This window comes from Struthio camelus, chromosome Z (genome assembly GCF_040807025.1).
Source record: "Struthio camelus isolate bStrCam1 chromosome Z, bStrCam1.hap1, whole genome shotgun sequence".
Lineage (NCBI taxonomy): Eukaryota > Metazoa > Chordata > Aves > Struthioniformes > Struthionidae > Struthio > Struthio camelus.
In genome coordinates this window covers 54,262,361-54,276,212 of record NC_090982.1, presented here as the reverse complement: position 1 = coordinate 54,276,212, position 13,852 = coordinate 54,262,361, and the positions used below count along the sequence as shown (strand labels likewise).

The following is a 13,852-nucleotide window of genomic DNA, read 5'->3' as shown; positions in this document are numbered from 1 at the left end:
GCTCACTAACTTACTGACACTCCTGCCTTCTCTCTCAGCCTTTTCCCAATTGTTTTAATGAGAACACATTTTTTTCCTGCTTGTAATTTCAGGAATTTTCAGTACTTGAGAATGGGCGCTAGAGAATGAAATCCTACCACACATTTATCTACAGATCAGGTATGGGATTGTAAAGTTCTCCACAATACTTTAGTATTGACCTGGGCAAGATTTGTCTCCCATTAATGCCTAAATGATTTTGCCTCTATTCTAATCTTTACAGAAAAATATGAGGTTTTTTAAAGTACTTTACTGCTTCCCTGAATGTAGTTCCATTGGAACCTGTAGGATTTGATAGCTTTTCTTGTAAGTGGCAATTTCCAGCACTAACAGTTTGTGTTATAATTTTGGGCTTAATGTAACCTCTGTTGCCTGAGTCAACATAAAAATTTGACTGATAACACTTCTTAAAAGGTAGATGGTCTGGGACTTAATTATATAATGTCTGTCTTTCCTTTTCCTGTTTGTTGTCAATTGTAATATGCTGAACAGTTAAGGTTAATGGAGTTTTTTTAAAGTCCTCCTCGAGGCTTTTGTAGTTTTTCTCATATTTATGCTAGCCTTTTCCTTTAATTATCTGTACATTATTATTCTTGGCTAGGCCACACTTTCCATCATGAACTGTTTACCTTCCAACCAGGCCTTGCTTCCTTCTTATCTTTGCTGGCTTTTTGATATTTCCTATTCCAACAGCTCTTTTCCTCTCCGCATACTGTGCATGCACATTCTGCTCCTAGCCAGCCACATCCTCACCTTCACAGCTCACTTCTTTCTCTCTTTCTCTCTCTTTTCTGAATAACAAGCTATTTCCGCTCTCATTTCCTCTCACAGAAGATGTTTTTGGGCCTGTTCCCAAAAATCTCTGGCATTAAATTATGCCCATTCCACTTCTGTGTTTCCAGTGGGCAGGCTTCCAGATGTGTTTCATCAGTCTAGGCCTCTTGGCCTGCAATCCGGGGGTAGATCTGGCTTTGTAAATCATGTTCACTACTCGGTTAGCATTTCTGGCATCGCTGGACAGTGGTGACAGGATTGGTGGTGCTTGTCCCCCCTGGCGACAGGCTCTGTGGTTCGTGTTTTCAAATCAATTGCAAGAAATCTGTTGTGGTATAATATGAAACCGGGGCTTCCTTTTTTATTGCAAGTGAAAAGGCTATTAAACTGGGGAAGAAAAATGCTGAGTCAGTTATATTTGCACAGCTAAAATACATTTCTCAATTTATTGAATGGTAAGTGTATTATCCAATTACCTTCATATCCTTAACAAAGTTACAGGTCACTTGGAAATAAGTTTAACAATTCTAGACAAAAAAAGAAAGATCTATAAAGCAGAGGATTCCTCATAGATAGAACTAAAGGAGATTGTATTTGAAAATGTACAGCTTTGGAAGAAATCATATTTACTCTGCCCTTTATGATTTTAAGCAGTTCTGTTTTGGCCTACACGTTCATGGCTATAGAAAAATGCAAAAGAGCTGTCTTTGTGATTTCTAATTTCTGATTTTTTTTTAATGGCCAAGTGAGTACTTAACTTCTATCTGTATTGGTTTTAATGTGTGCACTTAATAATGCCAATTTACAGGGACTAGGCAAATAAATACATAAAGCAAGGGTCTTATACAGCCCAAAATGCACTTTTAACTTTAATGTAACTTTATACCTGCAGTGTTAAATGGTTCTGATCTTCACCTTCAAGTGCTGACAACTGAAGGCCTGAGTGTATGAATAAATTATCATCAGGTAAGCTTTTCTGTGGACTTACAGTGCAGCAACCACTTCATTGCAACTGCCTCTGTACATGACTGGAATAAAATATAAGGTGATTTGAGTTGGTTCTTCCCTGTTAGCAGAGGGGAACCCTTCACCCTCCCAGATACTGTTGGGTAACGGTGGAGATGTAGCAAGAGGTTTTGGCCCCAAGGACAAGAAGTTGTCTCTTTTTGCCTGACCCTTAGGCCTGTGCCCCTGAGCCAGTGGGGCGATACCGTTGCATGAGCACTGTTTGCCCTTGCCCTCCGGTGCCCGCTGAGAGCTCTGCCACTGCCCAGCCCAGAGCACAGGCATCGCTTGAAAGCCAGGCTCTCTCTCCTCGAGCTGCGGGTCGAACCTGCCCCCAGCAGCATTTGGGGCTGGCAGAGAAACGGCAAGCAGGGGGCTAGATTCCAAATTTTTCCTTTAGCTTCTTTCTCTAATCCTACAGAGACTGGATTCCAAAATTCATCCTCTTCATGGAGCCGGTGTCCCCTAGCAGAAACTGGTAAGCCATGGCCAGGCCAGGAAAATTGAGACTTACACACAGATACCTCCTTGGTGCGAGGAACGGCACGTCCAGTTAGTGTGAGCGCCACATTTGGCAAACGTGAATGCAAGTCTCACTCCAGTTCCCAGAGTTTCAGTATTCAGTACAAATCTTTGTAGGTCTTCCACTGCTCTTGCTACAGGTCAAGGTGAGAGGTTGTATGTTGGCAGTAAATGATGTATGAATTCACCTTGAACTGTCTCGATGATGTGTGTCCTGAATCTCACTCTTTAATACCAGCATTGCACTAGCATAGCCCAATTAGGTGGAAGAGCACTGCTAAGACTCTGGTTTTAACTGATGGAAAACTGATACTTGGCATAATGGAGTGGATATCATGCCCCTAAACGAAAGTGTTTTTGACCAATAATGCAGTTTGAATGGTACTTTGAATTTGTAAAGAAACAAACTGAGAAAAGGATAAATTTGTTAGGAATTTGAGTTACCTTCAACTAATGCTGAAGGACAGGTTTTTTTAGTGAGACAAGTTACTGTACTTCTGTGATATGACCAGTGGGCCCTACCCTCCAAGTAGCTAGGCACTGAATTGATTAATAGTTCCTAGAATGAGACTTAGTCCCCAAATACCTTCAGAAGATGGCTGTGTTAACTGAAACAACAATTTTTAGATATCCTAATTAACAAGAGACCTGAGGTTAAAGCTTGTTTATAAAAATCTTACAACATTTAAGTCTCAATTGCAAACAGCTTGTTTTAATAAGTAGTGGAGATGCAAAGAATGAAGAGGTAAGGAGACCAACTTTGATCCCAAACTAAGTCAGGTGAGTTATGCCATTGTGAAGCCATTGCAAGACGTATCAGAATTAGAGCCTATATTTCAATTTAACAGGTTTTTATTAAAAGGAGAGAAGTAGCTTATTAAATTGCATTGCTGCCTGTATTAGAAGTATAGGGTTCATCCTTAATTGTGCGTTTTCCTCATAGAGAACCTTGTATAGGTTTTCTCTTGTCCTCGCAGCTTTGATGGTACCCATTACAATCTTTAGGAACAATATTACAACTTTAAAACTTTGTATAATGAGAAACTCAGTCCAGAGGTGGGTTAGATGTGGGCCCATCTTTTTTTCCTGAGCAAAGCTTCTTAACGCTTTGCAAGGTATAATGGTTAACAACTGGACTAAGCAGGACATTGCACTGGCCAGCTGGCACTGGATGTAGATGTTAAACTAGGAACGAGCTGTAGACTTTTTGTAACTTTTTGCCATGATTTCTCTGGCTTGAGCATTTCTCTGAGGTTCTTTTATACTTGCATCTTACATTACTTTTCTGTTTACTCCTTAAGATCCAAACTTGCAGTCTTCAGCATACTCACTTGGCTTTTTAGTCAAAAATTTGCTTTCACAAGGGCCACAAAATCAGAGCTACTGTGTCCCATTATTTCCAGATAGGCTTTCTTGCTTTTCTTTTTATTCACAAGCAGTTATTCAAAACAAATGACTCAATGTTACAGAACACGAGAATCATTTTTAAGCAGTGCCTTCACTTTCAAAGCATAAATTGTTTCGGATGCTTATTTGGTTGCCTAAGCATTTTCAGGAGGATCTGAGCTAATGATCTTCTTAAACTAGAGATTGAGAGGCATTGATTTGCTTATGCTGTACAAAAAAACTCCGGATAGCTTCCCATAGGACTAGTTAAAATGGGGCAATTTGTGTGAAGTTATTTTCTGCTTTTACTTCCTGTTTACGTACAGGTCTAGTGTTCCGGTCTCTGTACATAGGTCTCTGAAAGCTATTGCCTTTGCTTTTGTTTTTACACTTTCTAGAAGTGCATGCACTCACCTTAAGCGTATTGGGCTTTATCTCCACTTAAGGGAAAAGAATGTTTATGTTTAATCAGGTGTTTAAGCATGTATTTCATCTGCAAAATTTCTGCCTGTCCCCTGTTTCTCTCTGTGATGCTTTGCCATTTTCCACTGTGTATCTGATCCCCCGCTCCTTCAAAGACTGTCAAATTCTATGAGGTTTCAATCAGGAAAGGAAAGAGGGAGGAAGAGACCTTGTTCGAAGTCCATGAACCTTAAGTTCATTAAGCTCCTTCTATCACTTAAAGCCTCTTCCATTACATGAGGTACCACATATTCTATTCTACTATTGCTTTCTGCCTTCTCCAAATTACCTGCTGTCATTCTTTGCCACCATTCCCCCAAAACATCCTTGTGCCTAAATCCCTGTGTACATTCAGCCTTGAGTGGACTTGCATATTGCACAGCATAAGAAATTAAGAATGACTGTATTGCCTTTAATAGTATGCAGTTCCTTCTCCAAAAGTAGCCAGATTCTCAGAAGAAGAGTATAGCAGACAGAATAAGGGGCAGTGCTTTACCTTCTGCACTTGCTCAGCCTCTGTCATTCTATGAGTGCCTTTGGCATCTGCAAGTTTGCACTGTTAGCAGCCGGTAGCCAATCTATCCAGTTGCTCTCTGGAGTCCATTATCCTTTTGGACTTCACAACATTCTGCGGTGATGAGTTCTGCAATTTTCTTATAACGATAAATAATCTATAACTCAGATGCTTGAACAGTTTCACTAATAGTTTAACTGTTCTCCCTTTCTCCTCCCACACAAACAATTCAAAGACTTTCACAGTAAGGTTTTTACAAATATAATTCCAAAGCATTATCACCATCCTTTTATGTGTCATCAAAACAAATGTTTTTAGATCCCCTTTGGTACAAATTGCAAGTGAAAAACATTTCTTTGCGTTAAATGTTGTAGGGAAATTATTTTAAAACTTTATTGAGCAATTTAAGGAGGGAAAAATCCAAAGACAATAAAATCATGTTTTGGAGGACACATCTGTTTTCCTGTTCTCTTATTCAAGTGTCTGATTCAGATGTTATTATCCCCACGTCCTGTAATAGTCTCTCTCTGAACGCGCCAGGGAGAATTTGTAACAGTGGTTATATGGAAGTACCTGGCTATGTGAAATTCCCACACACTTCGAGTAGTTCCACCTATAAGATCCACGTTCCTGTGATGCAAGCTCTAGCTAGTGACTTTCAAGAGTTGAGACTTTTCAAGTCTAAAAATGAAAGGTTTGTGTAGCATCCAGACAGGGGTAAGTAGAAAACAATGAAATAAAAAGTGATTTCCATTATTACATTTCTAACTTCTGTATCTGCAGCACCTTCTGATTTCAATAAATAGAGAATAAATCCAATACACATAACTATCTGAAAAGTTTGTAAAAGAAAAACACTGCCCTCCAACTTTAAGGCTATATGAGAACAGGAGAAGTATGAAAGTGTCTGTTCTGACCTTGACAGCAGCAAGGCAGCCAAAGTTGCAAGAAATCTCAAAATAGACAATTTACCTTGAGAGTAATTTCTTCAAAATTGTAGGCAGTTTGTGCTTAAGCCCTACCCTATAATATACAGATATTCTGAGGTTTTAGACGTTTGCATTTAATATTATTGTGGATATTTTTATCTTTAAAAGATTCCTCCTTTTTTCATCCTTTCGGTCTCTGTAGCAGTAAAAATTCTACGGAGTTTTTGTGTAAGAAGATAAATTTCTTTCTATTTGCTATAAAATTTTTGCATTTCAGTTTTACTGATTGGCCACTTCTTTTTGTAAGTGAGAACAAACACAAAAATGTGGTAGACTTCCTCTATACCATTTATGCACTCATACATGTGTGTGCTTTCAGGTCATCCTCTGGATTCGTTCATGTTCCATAAAGTCAATGGGAGTTTTGCCATTAACTGCAGGGACAACAAGATCAAGCTTCTATTCGTTTTCTCTCTAATCTAATTGATCTTTTCAGTCTCCCTTCACACTTCACATCAGGTCTTCCCAAGCTTCTCACTATTTCCCTACTAGCTTTGTTGCAATTAGCTACGTGACTAGTAAAAAAAAAAAAAAAAAAAAAGGTTCCAATTTATATTTCATGTGGGGTTCAGTAATCTAACCTCAGCTATTTTTATGAAAATAGTATCATTTTGCTTTTATTTTGTTCTCTGCAAGATATTCTGGGGGTTTATTATCTTGATTTTAGAGAAAGGAAACTGAGGCACAGAAGAGTTATGTGACTGATGCAAAGTTTTGTTTTACAAGGCAGCAAATGAAACAAGGCAAATCCTCTTCATCTCAGACTTGAATCTTCTGTACCCATTTAGAAGCAGAACTGGATTTTTGGACTTTTTTTTTTTTTGCTTTATGGTTAAAAACCACAAACGATGCACTTAACTAAACCAACTCATATAATTTACAATGATATACTAACTATATTGACCTCTAGAGCTGGACACGTGCTCCTCCCATCAAACGTATATGAATTTTCCCCTATAACGCAGTGCCAGCAAGGAGTTGTGACAGAAGAAAACAGTCCTGTAATTTCAGTGTACATACAAAATTCAAAGGTCATATTGGAGTTTTCTGTGCACGAAGAGGATGTGCAGTAACTGTTTTGTACTGATGTTGTTTTTAGACTGTGTATACTCTTTAAATCTTAAAATCAAGAAAATAGGTATCCTGTGGGTGGGATGGGGCAGGTGGTAATGAAGTGCTTGGATTGTAGTAGAATCATTTTCCTTATCACCAACTACAGAGTCAGTCCATTAGTTGGTTGCCAGCAGGTCCAATCATGCTAAACCCATGTGTATTAATGGATTCAGAGTAACAGGTCAAGAATCACAAAAAATTCAGATTTCTTCTTTCCTACCCCCTTAGTGATTAGTGTGGGTTTAGCACCTGGGAAAGCATCCTTAGCTTTACACCGATTTGTCTGAAAGAGCTGGATGGCACAAAATACAAGCAGTAAAAATTGCTTTGCTGTTTTGAATGGAATATAATTTGCAGAAGCATTATGCAGCATATTGAAGTTTTTCTTTCATTTTCCTCACAAATAGAGCAAATATAGGCAAAAGAGGTGATAAGCAGCATTGTGCTTGGCTGTTCTGTCCGCAGTTCTATCTGCTGTGGCAGACAACACCTGATAAACGTGTGGCTAAAGGCACTTCAATTGGATAGCTCTGGTAGTAGCAATGCGATGTAATGAGCGGGGACATGAAAGCGAGGCTCTGGGAAATAGGACTAAGCTGCTTATGGTACATGTAAGTATTTTAAAGTGTGCATGTAACTAAATATATTTTTCATCAAATCCCAGATGTTGTTCAGTATAGCCCTGGATTACAGCATGTTACAGATTCATTGATTTGGCACCTATCCAGTATTTGACACAGTGATGTCTGAGTACTGATATGGGTAATAATGAAATGATTTTGTGGAACTACTTCTAAAAGTAGTTTCCTCCAGCCACAATTCCAGAAACGTTTAAGAATATGAAAGGCAATTACATTACTTTTAGCGACAACTCAGACTCGGGATTAAGCCCAAAAAACCAAAAGCATTAAGTGTGGTCATTCTTTTCTTTTCTAGCTTGACAAGAAGAACGGTTGTTTTCTCTCCTGTGTCTTCTGCCCCTAGTTCTCAAAGGCACTGCTTTCTCTTCCCTGAAAAATATCTTAACTGCCATACCAACTCTTACTCAGAATATGTTCCATTTTTCTTGTTGAAGGAATTCCGACACCCAAAATATAGGTCATCAAACCAAAGAGTAAAAGAAAGGCAAAGTATGACAAAGAAAGCAAAGAGGAGGAATTAGAGATAGCTGAAAGAAGCTCACCCATTAGGATGGTGACTGGAAAGGATCCTGGTTCTGTCTCTCCTTTAAGGACCGCTTATTTAGTTTGCATGAAACAGTTCTGGGATCACCATAAGGATGAAGTTGGCTCCAAGCTCCTCATCCCCATGAAAGCTATCATTCTTGGATAGTTGCAAGGGAAAGAAGAAAATCACGGAAGGAAATGGAAAGGGAAGGGGTAGGGAAGGGAAAGGAGCAGGATGATGATAAATGCATTTTTATGAAAGACAAGAAATGTATTTGGAAGTCTTACAGTAGGAAGCAATACAGTAGTTTGCAGGTTACTGGGGGAAGATGTGGAAAGCACAGTTAGAAGAGGATATGTTCAAAAGGTTTGAAAAGACTTCAAGTCCTTCCCCAAAGTAAGTTCAATTATTTGTGACAGATCCATTCATGACAGATCTTTGTCTAACCTCTCCTTAATACACTACTGTGTTATGGTATACTCCCCTAAGCACCCCCAAAAATCTAATCCTTTGCTTGCCTTTCCAGAAGAAAGTTTTTCCCATTATCTAGCCTAATTTCATCTTCCTGCAATTGAAACCTATAACTAATTGTTCAACACTCTTTGTTCAGGGAGGACAAATCTTTTTGCTCTTTTGCATCAAGCTTTTGAGTGTGGGAAGACTGTGATGATGTCCCTTGGCAGTCTTCTGTTCTATAGGCTGAATAACCCCAGTTCAGTGTTTCTTCATAAATCATATTTCCTCGACCCCTGCTTGTTCTTGTTCCTCTCCTCTGGACTTTCTCCAAAGGTCCTCGGTCATGTAGCATCTGAAATGAGATAAAATACTGTAGGAGAGGCTTCATTAAGGCTGAGTAGGCTGGGAAGACTAGGAGGAATCTTAGACATTTAAATCATTAGGTCCCTCTCAAAATTGAGCCTGCAAATATTTGAGGTTCACTCATTATGATTCATGACAGCAAATTCAAAGGATGAAGATAGAAAGCATATATATGTATGTGTATGTTCTGTCTCATATGCAACATACAGCTGTTCTGTTTTATGTCTGAAATAAGGGGAGAAATTGTAACAGAACTATTCTCAGCAAACATAATGAATTCCCTGACACAGTGGTGGGGTTTTTTTCCTGACAGATAGGAATTTACTAAAAGATTGTTTATCAGTCTACAAAATACCAGTCTAATTAATGTTACCAACAGCAAGATTCAGCACGCTCAGAAGAACTCTGCCAAACCTAAATAGAACGACTAGTCCATAAAACTAGGCTTAGCTGTTCAACAGAAGCCAATTTAGGATTTTACATAGACAACTATTGACGTGAAGGTGGCCTTAAAGCAACCAAGTCCTCTGTTACTTCCACCTGTTAACTTTTCGATCTGCTGTTCTTTTTTTACCTATTTATTGTTGCCATCATCTGTGTAGTCTTTACTGAAGTTTTCAGAAGTCTTTGTAACTTCTACCTCTTCAGAGATTCGTTTCTTCATGTGTTCCCACCTCACATTTTTTGACCCATTCTGATTTTGTAAGGTTGTTCCTTCAGTGACGTAAGTTTTCTGTTTTGTCTATTTCTGTGAAAGGCAAGATATAAATACCTCTTCTAAGCTGACCACTCTTTGTTTCTGTAAAAAAAGTCATTTCCAATATGGACTCACATTGCTTCCTCTATCAAAAGGCCTGGATTTTAATATAGCAACATAAGCAGTGTTATCTTCATCTAGTAGAGAAGGGAAATTTTAAATTAAAGCACAAAAGGTAGCATGGGTCCAAACCACCACTGTGATGAAGCCTTCTTGCATTCAGGGAAATTCTTTTAGCCGTATAGTTGTCCCTGCTTACCTAGATTTAAGAGGCATTATTTTAAGTTCAATTAAATTATGGACACCCAAATTCAACTTATGGGTCTCAGTTCTGCAGAGCTTTTAAGTGTGTTTCCATCTCATATCAGCATAGCACTCAAATCTAAGTACATGCTTAGGATTGGTTTTGTACTGCTTTGTAAAAGAGGTAGTTAATTCATGCACATATTTAAACTTAAGTTCAGTCTTACATCTTTCACAGAATAGCAGTATGAAATTTACAGGCTGAAAAAAAGCCTATGGCATTTTAACAGAAAAATTTCTCATGACATTAGTGTCTTGAAAGATCCTTTAGGCACCAAGGTATAGTCCCAAAAAGATGAAAAAATAGTGATGGCTGACGAATATTCTTTCCCAAATGCGGTTTTTCTTGTTTCAAACATAGATGTGCTTTTGTTTCAGTTGCTATCAGATCTATGTTTTCCATCATGATAGTATTAAGTGTTAATGTGGGAATACTTAAAGGAAGCACTTTTGTTTCCACAATTAGAAAGTTCCCAAAGGCAGATATAATCACTGCAGTCTTTTGGGGGCTGATGTTCTAAACTAGTAAGGTCTGTGGCTTTCCTTGCAGTTGAACTCACACTGTTCCAACTTATCATAGCCAATTTATTCTGTTCGCATAGCCTGATATTGAGAAGTTTTGTAAGCATTTAAAACTCTATAAAACTCTAAGACATTTGATTTAATTCCTAAAATCTCTGCCCCTGAAAACGATCTCCGGGGGTGTTGAAAACAAAGTAGTTCACCCCTTGCATTTACTCCCCCTATCAAATTAGCATATTTCTCTGTTTATCATGTGACTGGCTTCAGAGTATGAACCTCGAAATTCTGATTTTTCAGGGGAAATTTTTGTGGGCCCAGGAATCGAATATGCTGTGTTATTTTTATAGTTTTATTCTTAGGCAGCATTAGGGAAGAAAAGATGCATCATGTTTAATAACCCAGCAGAGACGAAAAAGTTTCAAATGTTCTTTGGACTCAGGTTTCCTGTTCAGCTGCAGGGCAGGTAGGTTCTTCCTAGAGTTGCAGGCTGTCTTTCCTGCAGCATTCACCCCTTAACTAGGTGTCATTCTCTCTTAATGAGTGAGCTCTGAATGTACAATCCAAGCGCGGTTGACCCTTGGCTGCCTTCACCATTAAACCGTTCGGTTGCATGAAGTGGTCATGGCTCTGAAATTTGTACCACTGATCTGTGGGGACAAGGGAGAGCTCCTCAAACTCATTGCAGTCGACACTCTATTCTAATCTGAAAGTTGAAATAGTCTCTTGTTGCTGAATTGAAGTGTCTGTAAATTGCTGTCTAACAACATACAAATAAATAGACATATAAATACCTGATTTGTTCAGGCCCGCCAGTAAATGACTAACACGCCTTAATTTAATTTGCATGCTACTTTTCAGACTTCTGTTGACGAACCTCATCACAGACAGGAATTAAAAGGGATTGTTGGCAGAAGAGAAAAAAAAGACGGCTTCAAGCCACTCAAAACCCAGAAAAGCTTGAAATTTCATATCTGCAAGGTATGGCTTGTACTTGTGCAAATGCTTAATCCAGTCGAAAAAAGAGGAGCTCCTGAAAGTTTATTACCGCTAAATGTTCTTTAAAAGCAGAGGCTTATTACGTCAAGAGGCAGAAGAGGTGGAGATTAAATGAGGCATCTGGTCTCTTGGGCCTTGGAAGTCGAAGGGAAATGCCCTCATCCCGTCAACCACTACCAGCAAAATACACCCACACAGAAAAAGAGGCTTTTTATTCTTGAGGTAAATATAGATCCAGTTTTCTCTTCATTGTTCAAAATGTGTGGGATTTTATAGCTTAGTGCTAGACAAGCTCAATACCTGACTGAAATAACCTTAGAGAAAGATACATATTGAGGGCTGAATTCAGACTGCTCTGTGAAAGTACATCTGTTTTATATGAGACGCACAATCTGTCTCATTCCAACCTGCATTTCTGGGTCACTTGAGACATTTAAACTGCACTTATAATTAACAGCTATTTTTAAACAGCGAAAAATAGAGCACTGGTAAGGTACAAAAGCATTAAAATTGCCCCAGTTTTGCTTTTCAATAGGACACACCACTGCAATATGCTTCAAGATCAAAGAGAGCTCAGAAAAAAGAGACAGGCCGATCAGTGGGGATAAATTGTTCCCATTATGATGGTGTAAGAATAGGGTTCTTTCAATTGAAACAATTTAATAACCACATTCATTACATTGGTGTCCACTTGGTTTTATCTGAGCAGTTTTTGCATAACTGGGGAGCAAGTTCAATTGAGCTTATTCTCTAGAAATTAAGATGTGCAGGATTTGACATTCAGAAATTAGGCACTAATAGTCGGCAAAGCAGTTGTCTTGAGATTCCCCCTGGACGTAGCTGGATCTGCCTACCGCTAATTATGTCAAATGCAAATGTATTCTCTAAAAGACACACCAAAAAATTTCATTAGCTCATTTCAAGGCAGTTGAGGTTATACCAGAGCAATGACAGATATCGCAGCATTATCTTTTTTCCGTGTTTATAAAATCACTTTCACCAAAGCAGAAGTCAAGTAAGTACAGCATTGCCGCTTGTAAACTTTTTTTCCCTACCACCAACAGTAAAAGCATTTTTAAGGGCCAATCTTTAGCAGTCCTAAGCAAAACAACCAAACAATGTTTCCAGGGTGACATTTCCAGCAACAATTTTATAAGGAACAAGAGAGTCATTGATAGATTTCTGTTTTCTTCCAGTGCTGACTTCAGCGGTGGACACCTAAGTTTCAGAAAAGAGGTGGATTCTCTGCCAACCAGCTTGGCTACGAATGATTAAGTTTGCCAGTTCTCCACTGCACAGCAGAGCGTAATGGGCAAAGTGAAGTGCAGTTTATCTTGAAATACTACAGATATATTAAGAATGAATCTACACAAATGTTTCTGTGAAGAACTGAATCCAGAGCTTGCACATGACATATATAACCTTATCCATTTCTGTCTGCTAACCTCACTAGTAAATGGAACATTCACAGGAACATTTAAAAGACATTTCCCAGTGTACACAGAATCCTTTCTTGTTTTCTCACTGCTGCCAAACCAGTGAAGAGTAAAGAACTGTTGAAGCATGCATTGGGTGGCAACTTCATAATAGCAGCATTTCTTCTCTCTCCCTCTCCCTCTCCTGCTCTCTCTTTCCCCTTCTTTTTTATCAGAAGGCAAAGTGTAAAAACTGTGAAGTTATCCTTGCCTCAGCGAAAGCTTTTAAATGGATGGCTTTTCCAGAAGCAACAGTGCTTCTCTTACTTGGCTATTTCCCCAGATGGGATTTGCAGTATAAAACCATACATAGATCCGATATTGAGGAAAGGGAATAGACTTGTACAAATCACTGAAAAGATAAATATGCCATAAAGATCAATAAATAAAAGCGAGTTCCCAAAAAATCAAACTCCGGCATTCCAGGCCAATTAAGATGTTATTTACTGCTTGTGTGATTGCTAGTTTGATGCTCTCCTTATTCATTTTTACACTATAGGCATTTGTTTTGTTGAAAGATATATAACTGATTTGTAAATAGAAGATGATATAGATAGATTTTGTGTCTCATAAAACTGTTAATCTGTGCTTCATATTAAATATATACTGTAGTATTTTTTTGTATTTAGACACAGCTCTAGTATAATTAAAATAAAGTATGCTGGCTTTATTTTTTCAGTAAGTCGTTTCCAACCATAGAGCTCAAATAACAGTGCAACTGCAGCATGAAATGTGGTTATAATAGCCTGAGACCACATTTCCTGAAACTAAAACATGGGAGATAATAGTGCGAAGGTACAAATTAAATGCAAATAAAACAGATTCCCCATTGTTGCTAATCCCTGGATTGGATTTCAGTGAGGAAATTAGCTGTAATATTTAACCTCTTTGTATAGTAATCATTGACATATTATCAGTTACATTTTCAGAGTTTACGTAGAAATTATTGCACAGGAATTTGAGAAGGCCACACGTCCATCTTTTATGTCCTAAATGGAGCTATTCTGTG

The 13,852-nt window shown here is 38.4% G+C and overlaps 1 long non-coding RNA gene across 1 annotated transcript; it reads left to right on the top strand.

Annotated features, from left to right (window-relative positions):
* The first annotated feature begins 107 nt into the window (after positions 1-107).
* LOC138064626 (uncharacterized) lies at positions 108-13,523 on the top strand. Its single transcript, XR_011137870.1, has 6 exons — positions 108-159; positions 1,706-1,779; positions 2,240-2,296; positions 11,231-11,350; positions 11,438-11,590; positions 12,565-13,523. It is a non-coding gene; the product is annotated as an uncharacterized lncRNA (long non-coding RNA).
* The last annotated feature ends 329 nt before the right edge of the window (positions 13,524-13,852 follow it).